This window comes from Rattus norvegicus, chromosome 6 (genome assembly GCF_021556685.1).
Source record: "Rattus norvegicus strain SHRSP/BbbUtx chromosome 6, alternate assembly SHRSP_T2T, whole genome shotgun sequence".
NCBI classification, from domain to species: domain Eukaryota; kingdom Metazoa; phylum Chordata; class Mammalia; order Rodentia; family Muridae; genus Rattus; species Rattus norvegicus.
The window spans coordinates 51,770,004-51,793,133 of NC_141539.1; the positions used below are offsets into that span (position 1 = coordinate 51,770,004).

Here is a 23,130-nt window from a genome sequence, read left to right on the forward strand (position 1 = left end):
AGGACTCAAGACTACAGAAGGTGCTTGTCTAGATGTGCTCTCACATGTATGCCATTAAACCTGTCTGTGTGACATACTGTGACACTGTGCTCAGGTTGCTACGGAGACATCGAACATCATAGCAGTTAGGGAAGGTATTTGCAGAATTGAGAGATCTTCACAGGTAAATTATCATTAAACACAACTTTCTACATTCTCAATCATAAAACGACAACAAACCCCTCGTATCACGAGGACCAAATGGTTCGGAATCCAAGCACTCATGGTAAATTCTTCTCTGTCTTTTCCCTCCCTTCTTTTCCAGAAGAGCCCCATCTGACTAGACCCTGCCCCTCATGTATGGGTCTTTGGTTCCAGGCATTTTGAATACTGCATACCCTCAGAAAGTGTCCCTAGATACAATGTCTTCTCCCTGTACTCCTACCCCCCACTTTCTGAGAGCAGGCTTCTGTGCCTGTCAGAAAGGATGCTTTGTTTGCAAAAGAGGGCTAGACTTCTGGCTCAAGATGACAGGTTGTGCTCAGTGTTTATTTCCTTCCTTCCCAGATCTCTTTAACATGAGCTGGGAGATGAGCCATCAGCACATGACTTGAGGAGACTGTCTGGAGCACAGTCGGGCAGGGGTGGAGGAGGTGTTCTTGCTCAGCGGGTACGAATGGTGTGTGTGCATGTGATGGAGGAACAGACTAGGGAGGCAGAGTGGATACAGGATATCACAGTGGAGGTGAACTGAACAGACACAGCCAAGTCCAGGCAGACCTACGTTGTGAGACACCACAATGGCAGCTGTCACTCCACTCTATGGAGAGGGCAAAGCCCTTCCTTCTTCTCTAAATATCCCAAGAAAACAGTATATGTGCACAGAGGTCTGGTAGGGCTGCTCAGTGGTAAATCACTCACCTGTCAGGTGCCAGGTCCTGACTTGACTTCTATTCTGATACCTGCACTACAAATGATCCTTCAATTGTGGTTGGAAATATTTAAAACTGTTTAAAATAAATAAATGGGATAAAAATAGGCTCTGTAGGCAAACAATAATAAAATCCCCAGTAATTAGACTCCTCAGAGACACTGAAGAATAAAATGCAGGAAAAATATACGAACAGTGCTATGAGAAGTGCTGTACCTCAGGGAAGTCTGGGAGAACTGGTTAGGGCTTCCTTCCTTTCCCTCCTCTCCCTCCTCCTCCTCCTCAGTCCTTCTTCTGTAGCCCCCATTCACCTTTTCTTTTTCTAGCCGTACCTGTATTATTTTATACATAAAACATGTGCATTTATTAAAGATTTACTAAGCAAACATATTTTTAAGCTTATTCAAAGCACATGAAGCTTGTCTGGTTCTAGTACCCAGGACCATTAATTATTAATTGGCACCAGCTTACTGACCCTCCTTGTCTCTATATCTGGAGAGATCTCCTGGCTTCTGGTTTAGGATACTCTTACTATCTGCTGCCCTTCGGGAAAGCCCCCAGCTGTCACAGGACCACACTCCTACCAACCATCGCTTATTCTGTGAAGTCCAAGCAGATCTGACTTTAAATGGCATGGAATCAATGCCCATGTGGATGGGACACAGAATAGGGAGGCTTGGCACACTGGAGACGCTTCTCCGGAATCAACAAACCGGGGAAATTCAAAAGGTCATGACCTTACAGAGCTCGCACAGCAAAGTGAGACAGAGATTCATTTTGAACTTTGATCGTATTTGCTTCATACTGCTTGAATGGGAGTACTCTGTAAGAATGCTGTGAACCATCAAACCAACCTGCCTGTACCCATCTGTGCAGTGCCAGGGTTAACCAACTGCTCTGATTGGGTTTCAAGAGCCAGTACTTGATGTCATAAACCCAGTCAAAAACCCATGCTTTGGAAGATCCTAGGCTCTAGGAGGGGGACTAACTATTGCTGCTGAAGTAAATCGATATAGCATCAAATTGCCTTTTAAATATTTCCTTTTTTATGCCTGTGGATGTAGAATCATCGTAAGTGACAATTGAGAGCTCAGTCCTAAGCAGGGCATTTATTAGTATAAGGCTCGGGGAACGTTGCAGAACGTGGGGAGGAGAGAATGTAAGAGCTGGAGGATGGACAGCAGAGCCTCGAGGGGCCATCTTTGGGTGTGATATTGCAACCTTGACTTCATAGCAGCTCCTCTCACTGGCTCTGGGCCTACACATGACTGGACCTGCCGATAGCCAGCTATGGATGGTGAGGTGCTTATGGGCCATTTCCCTTACTGCTGAACTCTTGGCTGCTGACTGATCTGGAGGAGGAGAAGCCATTGTCTTCAGTTGAGTATCCACAGGAGAGCCTGCCAGTTTCCAAAGAACAGTTCCAAACCCATGGTCATACAGATGATCATGTTTAAATTCAAGTGGGTCACAAAACAAGAAGATACGAGTGTTGGAAACAGATGAATTGAAGAGTGGGAGGAAGGTAAGAGGTGTGGGGATAGCAATGAGAACAGATTTTATACATACATGGAATTGTCATGTTTAATGAATAATTAAAATAAAGCCTCAGGGCTTCCCTGACACCCGATGTCAGAGGCCGGACACATGAGGAATGGCGCTGCTCACTAACCTTTAATCTGTCCTGCAGGAAAGCCGTGCTTCTGAATGTGTTGCATGGAAGCCGTCTCCAAGATGCCATTAAGGATCGAGGTTGCAAGGCTCAGAACGGCAGCCGGAGGACACAGAGCCACCCAGGGCACACACCACACAGCCAAGTGAGCTCTTTGCTCTGGCTGCCTGGGCATTCCCAGCCTACAGGTCCTGGGTTCCCAGGACCTCAGGTCCTCGAAGGAAGCATTAGCTCTGGGTACGCATCCCAAAGGACAGGCATCGCAGGGTTTGCAAGCTGCTTCCTTGCAAGTAGGGCCCTTTTTCCTTGAGTCCCATTCACAGTCCCCCAGGAAAAGGCTTCCGAGGAGTGCTAGTGGATCCTCTGTGGGCTCCCCAGCCCAAAACTATGCCTTTTGGTGACAGTGTTTGTTTCTTGTATACTCCATTCCCTTCTGTGACTGATTCATGTTGGTACAGTGACACAGAGTCTCTCACCACAGAATGGATCTGGAAATGTGCTGAGGGTGTGTGGCACTTATGTCCAGGATGAGTGCCACACTTCATTTCTTATCTATATAAAAAAAAAATCCCATCACCTCTGCCACGAGCTCCTGTGGTCATTCACAGTCAGCTTTGTGTTCAGTGATATTACTCCAAGGTTGATAGCATACCTGGGGGAAGATAACTTGTTCCTGGTGGGCATCCGTAAGCCCTATCCAGTGACCGTGTTCCTCAGGGACACCAGTATCCAGCATAGCCTTATCTCCTTCCTGTGCTTCCCCACACTGGCCCACAGTGCTCTCCCACAGGCGCCACACTGCTTCAGTCCCTCCTGGTTAGGAGGCTCCACCAGGGCCAGGCAGAAGCTTTAGTTCTCAGACCTGCAGACTCGTCCCCTGCCGTGCTGCGTGTCCCTAGAGGGATGCTCTGCTTCTCAGTGTCTGCTGTGCCAGTCTCCCTCTGTACCTGTCTCCAGTCACTACAGACAACAGGTGCCTGATATGGAATGATGCCCCTTCCCCAGAACTGAAGCTTGGTAGGTAGAAGACCCCCTACCCCTTGGTCTTCACTGTCCTCTTTGCGGCAGGGGTCTTCTATGCTGCCCGTTTCCCTTGTCCTCCATGCAGGACAATTTAGGAAATTGAAAGGTCCTCCTGAGGTGGGCAGTTAAGTAGCATTGACACCTTGCCTAATTGGGATGATCGTACCAGAGTCCTAAGGGAACAGGACAGAGACTGGGGCATCTGAGGGTAGTGTAGCTGGAGTGGACAGGGACGATGATGTAGTGAGCATGGTAAGTCAGCATGCCTGATCCTCCGAGACAAGAGTGAGGCTCTGTAAGATGTGGAGTAGGTAAGGACAGCAGCCCACTACAATGGGCCATGAGTAGGTAGCATGGAATTACAGGTGGGACTGGCTTGGAGTACCAAGAGACAGGAGGGCTCAGACCCAAGTTCTCTAGCTTTTCACTCGTTCAGAAAATGATTTTGGGACTGGAGAGAGGGATCAATGGATAGAATGCCGGCTGTGAAAGTATGTGAGTCTGGGTTTGATCACCAGAACCTGGGAGTTTGGAGACTGGTGGAGTGGGGAACACAAAGAGGAGCTGGAGGGAGGCGGTATTGGATGGATATGATTAAAATGCATTGTAGTAATGCGTGAGACTTTCAGAAATATAACACACTGCTTTTAAAGCAGAGAATGGTAGCACACTCCTGGAAATCTCAGGTCTGGGAGGTAGAGACAGGTAGATCCTTGAGGCTCACTGCCCCGCCATCATACCCGCCTTGGTGAGCACTAGGCTAGTAAGAGACGATCTCAGAAAACAAGTTGGATGGCGGCCAAGGAATAACAGCTGAAGCTGACCCTTGCTTCCACATGCATGGGCACGTATGGGCATATGCACCACACACACATACACACACACACACACACACACACACACACACACACACACAAATGATCTGCTCAAAAGCCTCCACGTATTTATTTTAACATGTAGCAGGACAGGAATGCTGGTTGCTTCACGGAGAGAAACCTGAGCTATTGGAGGACTGACTTAGGAGGGTTGAAGGCACTGGGTTTAAGATATGTCTTGGGGACATTGGGGACAAATGCCAGGAAGAAGCACTCCTTCCTGACATTAAAGCAGAGCTCTGGAACGAGTTCCTCAGTAGACAGGTAGGCCCATGTAGGTTCATGGCCCCCCCCCAAGGCACAAAGGTTCTTCTAGCTGAGGAGAAGGTACAGATGGGGAGGAAGGCTAGACCAGAGAAATGGCTGTGGTAGAAGCGTCAGGCCGCTCTGAGTGATGCTGGGTGTCTAGGGGAAGCTGTGGATGTACAAAAGCTTAGCTCAAGTCTATTCCATAAGTGCAGGAGTCCCAGAACATAGAGTCAGACTAGCATCAGGGGAGGAAAGGGTATGTTTGCAGGAAAGTCTCCCTTTATTGGCTAAAAACTGTTCTTGCAGCTTTAATTAAGAAACTTGGGCAAGGCACATTCTCGAGGGGAGCATGCATCCGTGTTGCCACAGTGAAGTAAAAAATTCATCCCAGGGTGCTGTGGCCACAGCACAAGGCTGTCTGTTTTAGCCTTGCACTGGGCCCTCCCCAGAGCCTGAAGAAGGATACAGAGGGCATGCTTGAAGGTTTGCCCAGCTGCTGTTTTAATAAAACACAGATTCAGCCTTTAAAAATTTAGGAGGCAGAAAGTAACTCTGGGAAAACTCCACTCCTGTTAGCTCCAGGAATCAGGAGGTTGAAAATAAAGCTGGCCGGAGCGCACAGGTCACACGCAGCCCACGCACTTCCTGTTGAAACTGCAGAACCCTGGTCTCCTGAGGCAGACTCTTACCTGTCCCCAGTTTTGCCACATGACCTAGATCAAGGAAGAACTCTGTTCCTCTCCCAAAGATCCTTCCGGAAGCCAATAATATCACTATACAACTCAGCTCCCTGGAGGACACCTTCCTCATCCCCAGGCATATGGGCACATCAGCTGGTATGTTTTCACATAGCTCTTACTTGGAGTCAGCCTGGTGCAGCAGCAGGAGCTCAGATCCCTCCCATCCAGACCCACAGAAGAATCAATCTGGGGTTCACGTTATGCCTGGAACCCAGAGCACAGGTGGAGTCTGAGCCCTAGGAACCTGACTCCCCATGCTCTCCATGCTGTGAGGTTGTGAAGACTTGTCTCCTGATTTTTCATTGGCTTATAGCAGCTTATGAGGGAGTTCCTCACCCCCTTGCAGCATGTGACCTAGAGAGGTTTATTGTTTTCTAGGGTGGCTGGGGCAGCACATGTATAGATTCCACTCCTCTCAATACTGCCTCTGGAGCCACCTCCTAACCTAGTGTCTCCATCTTGCATCTCAGACCCCAGGATTCTAAAGCCACTAGTGGCAAGGGTGAGTCAATGAAGCCATTGGAAACATAAGCCATGCAAGCTGGCTGAGTTTCTCCTCGGTTGCGCATCCTCAGTGGCTCTGAGGACAGTGTTGTTGCTGCCCCAGTTACAGGATGGGGGGTGGTGACTGACTTCCAAGGTCACATGATAGGAAGGTCTCTAGCAGGATCTAGAAGCAGTTTCTATCCTGTGTGTTCCTCAGAGTTAGGTCATCAAAGTCCTCTGGTATTCTACGGGGATGCTAAGAATCCAGATTCCTCCGAGGGGTGGGACCACCAAGACCATACCAATTGAGACCAAATAGAAAGGACAGAAGGAATGAACAGGCAGGGGAGCTGTGGTGGATTGAATGAGAGTGGTTTCCATGGGCTCAAGTTTTAACACTGGATCTATGGTGAATAGAATAGTTTGCAAAGGATTGGGAGGTGTGGCCTTGTTGGAGGAGGTGTGTCACTAGGGTGGGCTTTGAGGTTTCAAAAGCTCATGCCATTCCCCATTAGTTCTCTTCTCTTCTCTTCTCTTCTCTTCTCTTCTCTTCTCTTCTCTTCTCTTCTCTTCTCTTCTCTTCTCTTCTCTTCTCTTCTCTTCTGCCCCACCCCTACATCTCTCCATGCTTTGTGCTTGTGGATAAAAATTTAAGGTCTCCAACGGGGATGACATTAGCTGATATACACAACAAAGGAGAGAGAGAACCTGTAGAGCCCATATCGAGAGGTTAGGGAAGGTCTCCAGTTGAGGGATGGGGCCATCCACCCATCTCCAAAATTTTAACCCAGAATTGCTCCTGTCTAAAAGAAATACAGGGACAAAGAGTGGAGCAGAGGCTGAAGGAAAGGCCATCCAGAGACTGCCCCACCTGGGGATTCATCCCATATGCAGCCACCAAGCCTGGACACTATTGCTGATGCCAAGACGTGCTTTGCTGACAGGAGCCTGATATAGCTTCTGAGAGGCTCTGCCAGACCCTGACCAAAACAGATGTGGATGCTGACAGCCAACCATCGGATTGAGCACAGGGATTCCAGTGGAGGAGTTAGGGGAAGGACTGAAGGAACTGAAAGTGTTTGCAACCCCACGGGAAAAACAATATCAACCAACCAGACCCCATTCCTCCAGAACTTCCAGGGACTAAAGCACCAACCAAAGAATACAGGGTGCAGGGAGTGGAACCCATGGCTTTCATCTGGAGCAGAGGATGGCCTTATCTGGCATTGATGGGAGGGGAGGCCCTTGGTCCTGTGAAGACTCGGTGCCCCAGTGTAGGGGAATGTTAGGGTGGTGCAGTGGGAATGGGTGGGTGGGTGAGCACCCTCATAGAAGCAGGGAGAGGGGGTTTGGATAGGGGAAACTGGGGAGGAGATAACATTTGAAATGTAAATAAATAAAATATCCAATTCAAGAAAAGATGTAAGGTCTCAATTACTGTTCTAGCACCATCCTTACTTGCCTGCTGCCATGTTCCCAACCATGATGGTTATGGACTCTCTAGTCCTCTGGAACTGTGAGTTCCAATTAAGTGTCTTCTATAAGTCTCCTCTGTCACGGTGTCTCTTCATAGAGGTGCAGGGGCATACAGATCAACTGTATGGCTCTGGAAGGTTTTACGTGGTAGGTAAACTTAGACCAGCCTCCTGTCTTAGTTGGGTTTCTATTGTTGCAATAAAACAGCATGACCAAAGAGCAAGTTGGGGAGGAAAGGGCTTATTTGGCTTATATTTCCACATTGTAGTCTATCAGTGAAGGAACTCAAACAGGGCAGGAAACTTGGAATCAGAACCTGATGCGGAGGCCGTGGAAGAGTGCCACTTTCTCATTTGCTCCCCATGGCTTGCTTAGCCTGCTTTCTTATAGAACCCAGGACTGTAAGCCTCGGTATAACATCACCCACAATGGGCTGGGCCTTCCCTACTAATCACTAATTAAGAAAATGCCTTACGGGTCTGCCTACAACCCGATTTTATGGAGTGATCTTCTTAATTGAGGTTCCCTCCTCTCAGATGACTTTAGATTGTGTCAAGTTGACATAAAACTAGCCAGCACACCTTCCCACTGACCCTAGGGAGCCAGACACCTGGCTCACCAGCTGACAGCGCTCAGAATCTGAGACATGCCAGTTGTACCTATTGACATTTCTGATGTCGTATGGCTTCTGGGGATGAGGTCACGTTAGCACAGAGCCATCTGGGTAGAATGAAGTCCATTTCCAGAGGGATCTTATTTACTCACGGAGAGGACTGAACAGATTCTGCTGGTCTTGGATGCTACCTACTTGTGTTTCTGATAGTATGAGTCTCGGCTGGACCTAGAGCGAGGTCACAGCAAGGTTACACTCTTTCTGAGCCGGGTCCTGCTCTTCTTGTTTTTGGGGATCCCCTTATAGCTGAGGTGCCACCTTGCTGTCATGACCCTGTGGCCCTCACTATCTGCTAGTCACCAACCATGGTGTCAGTGTCACTGTAGCTCATGGAGCTCTGTGGGCCTGGTGGGGAGGGGACACCAGAGCATCCCATGGGAAGGAGCCCTGTGGGCTTTGATCTTCCTGCAAAGGGAGATGAGGCAATTCCTATTCCGGGGACATTCTTTACAATAAATCTCAGTCCAGTTTTGAGAGATTGAAGTCCCTGGGAACGAGGTTATGGGGCAACTTGACAGACTGGAGGGAAGTAGATCACCCAGACGGATGACAAACGGAGCGGAAGGTCTAATCAGAAAGAAGGATGAGGGTCTAACTCAGCAAGGTTTATGGATGGAGGCTGGAAAGCTGCTGATCTGTTCTTTCCTTGGGGAAATAGAGGTCAGGGGTCAGGAGTCAGGGATCAGGAAGGGCAGGGCGATCAATGGGAACCCCTCTGCAAGACATGAGCACTTGGCAAGCCGGGGAACACAGGAAACTGATTGTGTGTTCATTTGTTTTTGCTAGCTTCGTTTCAGCGATGTTTTAACTTGGCTTATGGGAAATACCTTGCATAAAACTGATGTAAATATGCCATGACATGACAGCCTAGGAAAGGGTTAAGTCAGAAGGAGTGGTGGGAACCAGAAAGGAAATTCAGGGAAAGTCCACATTTTCTCTATATTACTCAGTGGTAATGGCCAGCGGACTCTGCATTTATGATACGCCAGGATGTACATTACACTCTCTATGGAGGTTAGCATCACCCTTACCAGATAGGGACAGAAGGGAGGTCTGCATTGCTGCCAGGCACCCTCTCCCCCCAGTCTGAGCACCCCAGAGGGGAGTCATGGTTGCCTCACCCTACTTAGCCAAATGAGGCACAGAGTGTCTAGAACATGGTAGGTTGGGCGTGATAGGGGAGGAAGCCTAAAGTGATGTTGCTGAGAAGGTGGGGTGACTCCAAGGGTGCTGAGAACTTCTGGGACAGAGAGCCACCGAGCACCCACATTTCACATCGCTGAATCTGCTCAACAGCCCTGGGCGGCACGTGGCATTATGGTCCTTTTATGGTTGAGGAAACGGAGGCTCCTGGAGGTTAATTAACTCACAGGGTCACACAGTTGGGAAGTAGCAGAGCTGGAGAAGAGCTTTCGTCCTGATTTTCCTTCCAGGCATGTCCATGCTGTAGGGGTCGTGGCTCATTGGTTACGGGCCATGTGTCATCAAGAGAGCAATCTGGGTAACTCACATGACAGCAAGCAGGCCCCATCCCACCTGCGTCCCTTCCCTTCTAACCCGGGATGACCCGTAGACACTGACTGGAAGATGGGGTGGTGGGGACTGTACTGGTTCCAGTCTGCTCTGTCCTACTGAGCAGGGCCCTCAAGTGAGGCCACACAGAGGGCAAGTTTTGCCCAGAGACAGCCTCACCCACACCCCAATGGGATGATGCTTTTCTGATCCCTCACACGATATAGCTCCCCATGAAACACCCCAAGTTGGGAGAGCTCTCAGGTTAATATACATGGATGGCTGGTATTGCATTATGCTTCTAGGTTTTATATTAGTGGCCAAGTAGAAGAAGAGCAAAGTCAGACCTTGTCTGCAGTTCTGGGGCAAGCCTGAGCCAGGTGGCAAAAGGCAGACTTGGTTACTCTGAGGCTTTGAGTTTCAGGATGGGGCAGGCTGGGGGAGTCCTGAAGGCATGAGAGAAAATGTGTCACTTTGGAAGGAAGGACAACACAGAGGGCTGCTTTTCTGAGTGCCAGGGTCAGTGGGTTCAATCAATACTTATTTATCATGGAAACGTTACCAACCATGGAACAACGGGCCAACAGTAACCAGCTGGCCCCAACTGTCAGTCAGGGCTCCCAGAGTAGTGAACTGTGAGGGTTAGGAAAACATAAGACTTGTATCATTGACAACAGATTATAATGATGTTCCTCAGATCTTGGGGTGGGGGGCAGGATTCAGAGAGCTTACGTCCATCCACCTCTGCAATATACCCCAGCCCGGGATAGCTGGCCTTGACTTGGTCCCCACAGCATGAGCTCAGGACCCTCAGTCAGGGCATGAGGAGCAGTGTATGTGTGTGTGTGTGTGTGTGTGTGTGTGTGTGTGTGTGTGTGTGTGTGTGCACGTGTGCATTCACGATTCTGTCACTTTTCTGTCCTGCCCATCTCTCTGATGTATAAGTCCCTTACTGATCCTACAATGCCAGCTCAGTACTCAGTCACAGTAAGGAACCCCCATGGCCCACCCTTCTTCACCCTTGCCTGCTCTCTTGGCCTGCTCTGCATGGGAGCCTGAAGCAGCTGATCACTTTGTGTCAGCAGTCAGGAAGCAGAGGGTGATTGAGTGCTAGTGTTTAGCTTGCCTTCTGCATCATTCACCCTGCACTCCATCCTGGGGCATCCACATGGTGCTGACCAGGTAAACTAGATCTTTTCTCCTCAGTCAGCCTAATGTAGAAACTTCCTCATAGGCATTTGCATGTATACGCGCTATAGCAGTGTGTGTGTACTGGCGGGGGTCAGGGGAAACAGTGCATGTGCATACCAGGGAGTAGGTATGGATACCCAGACAGCAGACATGCACTTTGTACTTCTCTGAAGGCTGGAAGTCTAAGTAAAATCAAGGCTCTGGCAGATTTGGGGTTTGGTGAGGGCCGTGTACCCTCATTCATAGATGGTGCCTCTTGACTGTCTCTGTGTGATGGGGATGCAAGACAGCTTAAGGACCTCTCTTTTTCCTCTCAGTCTCCTCTCTCTCCTCCCCTGCTTCCCTAGGCTACTGAGGGAGCAGAAGCTTAGGGAGATGGAGACGTGCTCAGAGCCCACGGCCCAGAGTGTGAGCACCGTGCAACCCAGGTATGCCTGACCACTAGTGTCCCGAACGTTGTTCAAGAATGGAGTTGTTTGAGGAGAATTCTGAGTGCTTATGAAAAGAAAACTCCAAGAAAACAAGACAAGAGTCTTGTGACCTCGGTTTCCTCAGAAACACAGAGTTGTTCTCGGAATGGTCTTTCATGCCTCTCCCAGGTGAGTGAGTTTACTTTCGATGACTCATTAAAACTGGCCATTGTTATTTGTTTATATGTCTCTGTGGAAAAACACGGTTTTTGGCCATGTGCATCTCGTCCTTGAGATTGTATACAGGTTGAACTCACAAGAACTTTACTTATACGGCCTTTCTTAATGTTCAGCATATAAATTGTCTGGTGCTCTGAATAAAGTTGGCAATCGCAGGAGGTTCTAGTCTGCTTCATTTTTTTAAAAAAATAAATCTTATTTATTCGCTTATAACATATTCATTTATTCCAGTATCAACCCTCTTCCTCCCAGCACCCCATGCAGATCCTCCCTGCTCCCCTTCTCCTCTGAGCAGGGGGAGCCCCCTGCCCCTGCTGTGTCACTCCCCAAGCCCACACACATCAGTCAGTACAGGACTAGGCACATCCTCTTCCACTGAGGCCGCAAGGTGGTTCAGTTAGGGGAATGGGATCCACAGGCAGGCAACAGATTTAGGGACTGTCCCTGCTCCAGTTGTTGGGGACCTGCACGAAGATCAAACTGTACATGTGTTATATATGTATATGGGGGGAGGGCTAGGTCCAGCCTGTGCTCACTCTTTGGTTGGTGGTTCAGTGTCTGGGAGTCCCCAAGGGTCTAAGTTAGTTGACTCTCTCATCTTTAGAGTCCATTCTTCCAGGTTCATTGCCTTTACAGTGGTAAACACTCTCGTTCCATACATCCCACTAAAAGGAGCTTCACACAGAAATCAAATGCTCTTCAGGCAACATTCCAGGGGGCCTGACCCTACTGTAGGCTGTTCTCAGGCCCTAGCTCCTGCCTGATGTATACAACCCCTGCTCACACTCAGTGTCTAGGGGAGCTGCCTCTCCCTGCTCCTTTTGTCCAGCAAGGCTGATTTGTGGCCATGGTGATGAGTCACAGTTCAGATGGAGCAGGTCTGTGCAGTTACCTCGCATCAGAAAAAAGGGGTGATGAACCTGGCCCATTAGCTCCGAGTTAATGGTGTGATAATGGCTCCATATTTCTTTTTCCTGATGTGTAGCAGGAAGCTGGTTCACAGCAGCAGGTCATCAACAGGGCAGACCCAGGGAAAAAACCCAGTTGTGAATCTCTCCAGGCACGAGACAGTCCTTGCTGTGTGTACATGCGCACACATTTCTCTGGCAGGCATCTGTGTGTACACACAGGCATGTCTGCGAACGCACTGTTGGTTGGTCTGTGCAAATGTGTTGGCATCTGCCTCTCTCTCTCTCTCTCTCTCTCTCTCTCTCTCTCTCTCTCTCTGTGTGTGCCTATGTACTCATGTGTGTATTTGTGTTATGTATACATGGCTGTATGCATGTGTATTCACAAATACATGTGTACCTTGGGAATTAAAGGAAGAAGAAAGTCTTGGGTTTGGAGGGAAATGAAAACTCATAGGAGAGACAGCTATTAGAATGTCAGCACTGCTTCGTGGCCTGCTTGCCTGCTCCTAAATGGGCCAATTTGCTTCCTTTCCCTTATTCCTTCTATAGGACAGCCAGACAAATGGAGATGCATGGCCTGCTGCATAGGGGTCTGGCTTATTGGGATAGAAGCGTATTCCAGAAAGACCAAGGTGTGTGTGGGGTGGCCTTTCCTACTTTGATATAAAGCCACATAGGGCCCACTCATTTCCCTCAGATGCTCTTCTGCTGTAGCTCTTGGTGGTTTTTCTTCTTTGTGGCTGCTCTTCAATCACTGTACTGAATCCTCAGAGGGCCCAGGACACCGTGCCTCACTTGAGCCGTCTAGGATTACCTGTGAGAGGACAGTGTAGGTGTGAATGGGAAAGGCCCTTGGGGTCCCAGAGAGGGAATCTACTAGAGTTTCCAGGTGTTTTCCAAGGAAACTACCCCTGATACATGCCTGGACACATCTCTAGGGCTGTGAGTAGACACACATGAACAGATACATGTACCTAAGAGGCAGCGCTGTGTGGAAGATCATGGCAGTCTAGACACTCCACTGTTGTCTGCTGAAGGGCCCCAGAGCTGAAGTACTGACCCTTAGAAACTACCAGCCAAGCCGTGGGCATGGGGAGAAGAGATGCATTAGGGTTCCTAGAGAGGTAATTTGGGTAATTTGTGACCAGTTCCATGATCCTGTGGTAGTCATGGAACTAGCCGGGGAACCAGTGCCTCACCCTATCTCTGTACCCGTTTTTTCCCCCATCTCCTCTTTGAAGATCATTCCATAGAGAGCTATGCTCTTTGTTAGTTGTTATTGTGAATTTAACACACATTAGAATCATTTGTGAGAAGGGAACTTCAGCTGAAGAATTGCCTCTGTCAGACTGGCATGTGAGCATGGCTGGTGCTCGCTCTCTCTCTCTCTCTCTCTCCCTCTCTCTCTGTCTCTCTCTCTCCCCTCCTTTTCCCTCTCTTTCTTCTCTCCTTCTCTCCTTCTCTCCTTTCATTTTATTTATTCTATTCTTTTTTGAGGAAGGGTCTCTTTATGTATTCTAGCTCTGGATGTCCTACAACTGACCAGACCAGGGAGACCAGGTTAGCCTCAAACTCATAGCACTCATCTGCCTCGGCCTCCTGGGTGCTGAGATCAGAGGTATGTACCACACGCCCAGCTTCAGGACATTTTCTTGATTGCTGATTGTTATAGAAGGACCCAGCTTACTGTGGGTGGTACTATCCCTATGTAGGTGGGTGTGACCTGCATATGTGACAGAGTTGCCCAAGCCAGAGGAAGCAAGGCACGAAACAGTGTTCCTCTGTGGTCTGTTTCAGTTCCTTCCTCTAGATTCCTGCCTTGGTGTCCCTGTTACCTGTAAGCTGTAATTAATCCTTTCATGGTGCTTATCACAGTGACAAAAACCCCAACTAACCAAACAAGCAAACAAGGACAGACAAAGAGCAGGCCAGGGCATCAGATTTATTGAAGCTACAGTAGCTTTGCTCCTGGTTACTAAATTCTTAACCCTCAAATCACAGAATACTTTCAACAACTGAATTAGGTTATATAGGGATGGGAAAGCTAATGGGGCCTTGGGAATGCAAGGAGTCAGAGTGAAGAGTAAACACAAATGCCAAGAGGCAGGCGGGTGGGTGTTAGTTACAAGTTAGCAAGGCTGTCAAAGCCAGAGGCAATATGGTAGTGCCAAAGTTTTGGCAACCCAGCTGGAGCAATGGTGTTGAGTTAAACATGTAACATAGATGGACACCCTTCAGTAGCTTTGCCCATCTCAGGTGTCCCTCTTTTATGTATCTTAGCAAGGCAGCTGTGTCAGTCTTTGCTCTGGTGTGTGACACTCTCGTGTCTCTGATACAGTGTAGGAAGCTCACTGGTCTCTGTGCCCTGATTTAATCAGCCAAGTTCACAGGTGGTAATTTTTAAATTGCTTATCGGACCATGCCTTTTGGTTGAAGATAGTGGTTGCTTTCCTGCACAAATGAGGTTCAGAGTCCATCCATCTTATCTTTGTAGCCATCACTGAGCATCTTGGGGTGAGTTATGATCAGGAAGCTCATGCTTGTGGTTTGGGAGTTTCTATGCAAACTCACATTAACGTTTAATCCCCACTGTAAAGTTGTAAGACTTTCAACAAGATGACATTCGCAAGGTGACTGGGTCAGAAGGGTAGTCCATTCATGGCTTGATGGGTTATTTTGAGTGCAAGCCTGCTTCAGTGAGTCTGGCTCTGTTTCTTAGCCGAGCCCTCTAACCGAGGGCTGACTTCCTGGTGCTACTTTGGGACTCTGAACTATCCCCACCAGCAAAAAGTCCTGACCTCAGACTTCTAAAGCTTACAGAATGTGAGCAAATACCGCCAAGCTTGATGTATTCGGTTATTGCCATAGCAAATGTCCAAGAGAGAGCATGTTTAAGACCCCACTTCCTGTTCTTTTTGGGCTAACCACTTCCTGTTCTCTTTGGGGTGGCTCTGGAAGTGAAGTTTGTGGTCACACAGGTAGAGCTAGCTCCCATGCTATTTTGACAGACCTTGAGTTCTCATACCTTCCAGGCGTGTTCACAGGTTTGAACAAAATGAAAAACTAGAATCACTCTGAATGGAATGGAAAGCTAGAACCATCTGCATCCCAAGGCCTCATGAGCAGGACCCATCTTTTGAGGTCAGTGTGGGAGCCAGGATGCCACAGAATTAGTGGCATCTGAAGGGGAAGGAACAAGGCTTTCAAGATTCCTGGGATAATAGTGGGCCACATATGGAGCAGATAGGTTGGGTACGACCTGCTGTGTCTTCCCTGGTTCCATTGACTTGTGATGTAAAGTCTGACCCTGGGCTTCATGGTTCTAGAGGCTGCATTGCTAGGTTTATAATTATTTGTGATCTCATGAATGTATACAAGGTAAGATTCACCCTCACTTCTCTCTCATTTTCATTTTCATGTCTCTGTGTGTGTGAGTCACCGAGTTAATGAAGGCAGCTTGCAGGTGCATGAATGAGAGATATTTATTGGAGTTCGGCCATCTTGACAGTGGCCACATCACTGAAGAAAATGGCTTCCCTTATCCCAGTATTTTTTTTCTTTCTTTCCTTTTCCAAAAAGACATGGCTCTGTGTTCTGTGCTGAGATGACTCAGGAATGCTAACCTGGCCTCCTCTGAAGTCCTTGAACCTCTCCCTTGCAGTGGGGTGGTTCCATACAACTCTGGTTTGGGGATGTGGACACAAGCATTGATAAACCAACAGGGTCTTGTGAAGTGTAAGAGGTGAGGACACCCTAGAATCAGGCATATGTCTAGGGTGTGCTTTTCAGAATTCCAGAGCAGAGCAAGTCAGTTCTGACCTGAAGAGAAGACCAGCCTAGGACTGTCCCTGGGCAGAGCCAAGGATGGGAGTGTGGATGCTCAGTAGGAAAGCAGAGGGTTAAATTCTCCTCCGTTGGCCCAGAGCAGGCCCTTCCCACAGAGGTCTCCATCCTTCCTTTTAATAAGAGGGACAAACAAGACAATGGTGGTGGTGAGTAGCAGCAACATCCTTGTGCCTGACGGGGACACAGCCACCCTAAGCCAATGCTGGTCATGACATCGCTCATCTAATTTAAGGCATAAGCAACTCCGCACAACATATAAAGGGCTGTGGATCACAGGGAAGGTTCGTATTTTCTTTCTCTACAAAGAAGGCAGGCAGGGTTGCTGTGCCTCTAGCAGTGATTCTGTCCTCTCTCAATCTGAGGGGGACCACACACAGTGAATTTGTCCTGACTGCTCTGAGAGCACAAAGGTTTAAAGAGACAGCTCATATTTTCCTGCCTACTGCCTTCTCTTGGTTTCCCTTTCACCATGTTTAACAGTCCCCGCCATCCTGGGTTCTGTTCTGAAGCATGCACCCTTCTATTTGCTAACAAAGGCAGAAAACCATGCATGCCTCATTGTTTTGGTGACAAAGTAGAAGAAAACTGGAGCACAGACTGGTTATTCCTGTATGATTCTGGGGGTGGGGTGGGGTGGGGTGGAGGGCGGGGTTCTCCTGCTGAGGGACTGAGACCTGAGCTGAAGGTCTTCATGGCTTTCGGTCACCTGGTGATCCCTCTCTAGAGGACGATTCCCCTTCTCGAGGATGAGACTCAACCCCTGGGCAGTACATGTACCCCCTGCCTCCTACATACACGGTCACAGCCTATAGAATTCTCTGATCTATCAGGTACAACTGTCTGTGTGTTAGAAACAGGAGGGAGAGAGGAATGAACAGGAAAGAGAAGGCAGGATGGTAGATCTTACCTTCAAGCTCCCTGAGTGAATTAATTCCTGATTCCACTCCCTGAATGGAACTGAGAATGTCTGTGGAGAGTATTGGCTCTAGGCCCCAGACAGGCTCCTCCTGGGGTGATCTGTCCCTGCAGTGTTAGAGATGACCTTTTGCAAAGATTCCCCTTTATTCCAATTATTGATTCTTTAATGGTGTCTAATGATGATGTAAAGGCGCTGCCAGTGCAGCCTCAGCCCTATCGATTGCTCTGAGGAGCTTCATGGAGCAGACCCCACACCCTGCGGACTCCTACCCCCCTTCCCTGCTATTGCAGAGGGTACCCAGTTCCGGTCTTGGCTCCTCTACCTCATCCAGGGGGGCTGTTCCCGCTCCCCTCTTTCCTTCTTGCCACCAGGATGGTCCGGCACCCATGGACCTCCCCTCTCATCGCTCTAAATCCTACCTGTGCTTTCAGTGCACATCTCAAATATCATTTCAAATGTCAGGCGAGAGAGCAATCTTTTAGAAATATAAATCAGACAAGGTCGTTCTTCAGCTTAAACCCTTGAATGGTTTCTGATTGCCCTCAGTAAATCTGAGGCCCCCACTTGGCTGCCCTTGGTCCTTGGCTCTATCACCCCCTCCATGCTAGCTGCACCCCCATGGCTGCCTTCCACAACCCTCCCTCCCCAGAGATTGCTGTACCTTGGAGGCATTGTCTTATACATGGCCCTTCACATGGCCCACTCTGCTTCAGATGCTAGACCTCAGCTATCATGGAAGTGGAGAGAAACTTTCCAACCCCTGATCTAAGCTGATCATATGATCATAAAGGCGTTCATGAATGCCGAGTCTCTGCGTGCCAGGGACTTGTGGTGTCAGGTGGCACCGGGGCTTTGCAGATGGAATGGAGGTTAGGGTTCAAGGAAGAACGATGGCCTGACTTATCCAGTATAACCCTGGGTCTTGTTAGAGTGTCTCGGTGGGGCTGCTGAGCCACTTGTCAGGTCTGAGGAGAGAGGCAAGCACAGGTAATGGGTTACATGGATGAAGGAATGACATCAGCAAAGAAATCTTAGGCCACCAAGGAGTGATTGTGTTTGAAGAGTCAGAACCCAGACACTGGCCAGACCTGTGATTCTTGGGACTGAGATCACATGGGGAACCTTCTGCGTTCATGGTCTTTTGTTATTGCAGCAAACGGAGACCCACCACCCTGTCCTTCTCCAGCCCTGACCTATGATGCTACAACATAGACAAACCTTGAGCGTGTATGTAAGTGGGACATACTGGTCTCAGACAAACTCTACACAATTCCTCTCCCTGGAGCTTCTGGAAGTAGACTCTGAGGAACAGAACACATGTGTGGCCTCAGACTGTGGTAGGTGTGTGTAGCAGAGATGTGATGAAGGGCCCGGAGCTTCAGATGGCAGGCAGAGTCGCAATGTTGCCCAGGTCCACAGTGTCATGTAGCCCACAGGCTGAAGCAGGGGTGCTGGGAGAAAGTCTCCTCACTTGTCTCTCCCTGGTGGCAATCGCACCCATACTCTGTCAACCTCCCATGCCCTCTGTGTTGGCTTCTCCAGAGCTATCTTAGGGGGCTCTGGGAAAACTGGTACGGGTTGTCTGGCTTGCCCTACGTCTGTCCTTGAGGCTTGGTGACCTCAGTTCCAGCCAGTTTTTATTGTCTTTCCTTGGAGGCTGAGAACCACAAACCTTGAAGGTGCATGGTGACTCAGACCCTGGTCAGTGCATGACAGAGAATTGCCCAGCGGGCCCGGCCCTGAGCTGCCCAGGGTACCTCCATTATGGGTGCTCCATGCCACCAGCCTTTCAACTCACAGGTCAACTCTTCTCTGGTTCTGCCTGTGGCTGTTGAGCAGGGAAAACTTTCGGGGACACTGTAACATCTGGCAGCTCACCTGGTCTCTGTGGATGAGAGATGAGCAGATGGTTTGGCCTTTTAGAGTGGCGCGTAGTACCACTCCTCAGAACCAGTACTGCTCCTCCTGGGAGAGACGCCTGTCAGGTAGATGCCAACAAATCGGAAGCTCACTCTGTAGAGAGGGCCTTCCAGAGGTGAAGTGACCCCAGTTACGAAGGAACGTGGGCGCTAACGAGAATGCCCGGAGAAGCTAGGGGTGCATAGCGTGCATATTCCGTGCTACGCGCATGTCTGTGTGAATGTGCTCACACGTGTATGGGATGGCAGTAACGGGCACAGTGGCAGCTGTCAGCCCCAAAGCATCCTTTTGACTAGCTGGCACTTCAGCATCTGTCGCAGAGATGGACAAAGATCAGCAGTTGCTGGCACACTTCTTTGAGAGGCTGTTTTTCTTCGCTGTGAGTGTCCCTGACTGTAGCAGAGCTGCTGTGTCTGAGGATGGCTTTATGACCCAGCAGCCCTAGGCTCTGGCCTGGGAGGAAACCCAGTGCACTTTGCACAGGATGTTGGGTAGTTTGCTATGCTGGACCAGGCCTGTGGAGGCCATGTCTGTTAGCCATCTGGAATGGTGGTGCAGGCATGACACGTAGGCCACACAGAGCTAGGATTGCAGCTTCTGGCACTATTTCTGTTACAGAGGAGGAGACAATCGCTTCTGGTAAACCCCAGCCTCAGACAGCAGTGCAAGGCAGTGCTTGGGGCTCTGCTGATCTGTCCTGTGAACTGCACAGGGAGAGGGGGTGGGGCAAAAGGCAGAGTTGTCTAGAAACACAGTTCTTCCTTCAGCCTCTTCAGGTGTCTGCTTTGCCAGGTCCATTTGCCCACAATCCAGTGAGGAGGCCAGGCAGCACCATGCATAGTTTGCAGAAAGGTTAACACACAAACTTGAGTAGCAAGGAGACAGAAGTGGGGGTAGGCTGTGTTTCCACAGAGGCCTCGAGGCGGTCACCCTGTTTCCTGTGCTACTTGCTTGGGTGGGGTTGCTTTCAACCCATCTCACAGAGCTTCAGAATTCTGGAAGCGTCCTTCACTGTGTGAAGACCATCCCAAGCCATCCACCATGACTATCCTGTCAGCCAGAGCCGTGATCTGCACACAATCACCAACTTTCCTCTCCAGCTTGGATCACCTCCGGTGTGAGAAAAGGCAGAGGGAGCTGAGCAGGGAGTTGACGCAGGATTGACCAGTATGTAGAGAGCGAAGAGTCGAGAAGGAGCTTGGGTCCTCTGTTCTCAAGCTGTTCCTGCCGGTAGGGCATATTGTCCTTCCTTCTCTGGCACCCCACGCGCCCTTAAGAACATCTCCTTATCGGTGGGAGCAGTGCCCGGCACACTGAAACACGGGACCCTTATGTTTAATGTTAGTGTGTAGCATGGAGTCTCACAGCTCCACAGTGTCCGCTCCATGTTCTGCATCACTGGTATCACAGCAGACATCAATAGAGTCCTTAAGAACCCAGGAGCCCATTGGATGGGGAGAGGGCTAGCAGGTGCCAGTCAGGGCATGGGTAGGCAGGAGTCGCCTTCATGGGTGACTCTGGAGGCCCTTTCCATTCTGCTAGGCTCTGGCTGACTCTATAGATGCAAATTACTGAGCCTAGACACTGACACAGGTCCCTGAAGCAAGTTGCTAGAAAAGGAGGATCACTGTTTTTTTCCTGTGCAATGAGATCAAGGGTTCTTTTAGGACAGTTGCGGCTAGAGAATTCCTGGGGAGTACTTGATGGGTGTTGCTGGGCTGGGCATGCTGGAAACTACTATGTGGGGTATAGGGCAGGGTTGGGGCTGCAGCACCTGAATCCTGCTTTCCCTGTTCCTCAGTGTCTGAGGGACAGACACTGTGACAGTGGCTGTGGCAAGCCATCTCCACACATCTTCAAGTCCTTGCCAAGGGCAGACTCTGCCTCTGCAGTGCTGCATAACGCAGCCCGCATGGCGCTCTTAGATTGTCTGGGGGCTCTACTTGACTCGAGGGTCAGCGTCTTCCTGGGATAAATCATGGCACACTAGATCAATTGTCAAGGCTTGGCTGACCCATTTGAGAGGCTGGATTCATGTTGTGCCGTTCCTTCTTCCCGTTGCAATTTTTTTCTAAGGGACGTGGTGTCAGAGTTTTAGTGCCTCATATTTCCTGCAAATGATAGCAGTAAGCTCGCGGTGCAGTGGGGGCAGGGCTTCCCGCGGAGCCGCTGTTTGATTTGATCCCACTGCAGCTGTCTTTGAAGCTGTGGCTGCATGCAGAGGCGAGTGGAGTGGCGTTCCCAGTTCACCACTGCCTGTGTGCAATCCTGCCCCCTCCCCCCCTCCCCGCGGCCACTCTTCTTGCAGAGAACATACGGTGTTGATATTCATGTGGGTCAGTAATGGTAGCAAGCAGATGCTGTCCCATAGAAATGGTATATTTTTAATTAAAAAAAAAAGGACTTTTCTTTAATGATGTGTCAGTTTGCTTAGCTTTTCTATAGGTTCCCACAAGACAAAACCCGGAGAATGCAGATGACCCTAACCTCATGCTAGAAATTCCTTTTGTCTGTTTTCTCTTTTAGATAGGCGCTATCCCCTATGAGGTTCAACATAATTATGGGGCCTTGAGGGTATCTCAGTTGGTGAAGTGCTTACTGTGTAAGTGTGAGGGCATGAGTCCCATCTCTGGAACCCCTGTGAAAATCTGTGGTGACAGACGTGTATGATGTCTGTCCTGGAGAGGTGGAGACATGAAGACCCTGGGGGCTTGTTGGTCAGTCAACCGAACCTAATTGGCAAATAAAGAAAGTGGATGGAGCCTGGGGAAACACATATGAGGTTGAATTTTGGCCTCTGTGTGCATATCTGTGTTTCAGCTGTACACATATGCATTGGGGTGAGCATACACACACACACACACATACACACACACACACACACACACACACACACACACACATTATTTGAGCACTTGAGTGCCATGAACAGAGCTCTCTCATTGTCTTTCTAAGGTCTCTGCTTCCTGGATAGCTCAGTGGTTCATAGCACTTAGTGCCTTTGCAGAAAGAAGACTTGGGTGGAAAAACAGGCACTCGGGCATACACACATTCACATCGAATAAAAATCGAAAATTAAAAAGTACTGATTCTCCCAATTTTCCAGCATTTCATACTTGCTATTGCCTAACCATTTCTTTCTGTTGCACTAAAACACACACTCTTCACCCAGGGTTATATATTGACCTCCCTGCCCTCTCTGACCATTATTTAGAACTTACGTTTTGTGATAGCCCTTTGAAGCTCTTCATTCCATCAGTGGGTATGTGGCCAAGCACACACAGCTTGTTAGATGTCCTCCCAGTTCATTCAGCTTTCAAATGAAATGTATCTGTTTTAGGTACTCGATTAATTTTGAGACAGGCTATCATTCTGTGGTTAAGGGTGGCCTGGAACTTACAGCTATCCTAATTCCTTAGCTTCCTAAGGGCTGAAATTGTAGGCTTGAGACATAATACCCACATGCATGCGTTTATTTAATATCCTCTACAGGCTATTCTGTGTCCAGGCCTATTCAAAGGGCCTTACATGTGGCTCCTGTTTATCCTTCTTATATCACTGTATGACACAGTGTATTAATTACCATTCTTCTCTACTGGCCAAGCAAAAGATGGCAAGGAGCCAGCAGGCCATCACACAGACACTATGGAGTAAGAACCCTGGGCACTGTGGGTCACCTTCTCAGATCAAGGGCCCCAGCTTGCCTTGTGCCAATAGGTCCTAGATTCCCAGCCACATTCAGAGCTCTATCCTGACCTAGGAGTGTGCTGTGTTTTGTCCTGGTTATCTTGCCCTTCTTTCCAAATAGCAGTTTTCTTTCAGCAGGAAGCATGCCACGTGCTTCTTTCTAAATTCTCTTGCCTGTGCTCTTTGCTCTTTGAGATGGTCTTTGTGGCCAATTTCACTTAAAAATTATGTTAAAGCATCGACTGTGTTGTATCCAATTCATAAATTAGTTGGCAGGAGCACACATCTCTACAGTGATCTGTTGGTGTGGCCACTGCATTTCCCTTTTGCTGAGTTCTCTTGTCGCAAGTTGTGTGAGGACCTGGTTCTCAGCACCAGAGCCTGACGGTG

At 49.1% G+C, this 23,130-nt stretch overlaps 1 long non-coding RNA gene across 3 annotated transcripts; it reads left to right on the forward strand.

Moving 5' to 3' along the window:
* Positions 1–201: 201 nt before the first annotated feature.
* On the forward strand, positions 202–7,374 carry LOC148005178 (uncharacterized). Of its 3 annotated transcripts, XR_015622955.1 has the most exons (3): positions 202–2,435; positions 2,601–2,819; positions 6,766–7,374. It is a non-coding gene; the product is annotated as an uncharacterized LOC148005178 (long non-coding RNA). The 3 variants fall into 3 exon arrangements; XR_015622954.1 differs by lacking the exon at positions 202–2,435 and having other exon boundaries at positions 2,466–2,819; XR_015622953.1 differs by lacking the exon at positions 202–2,435 and having other exon boundaries at positions 2,601–3,599.
* Positions 7,375–23,130: the final 15,756 nt, after the last annotated feature.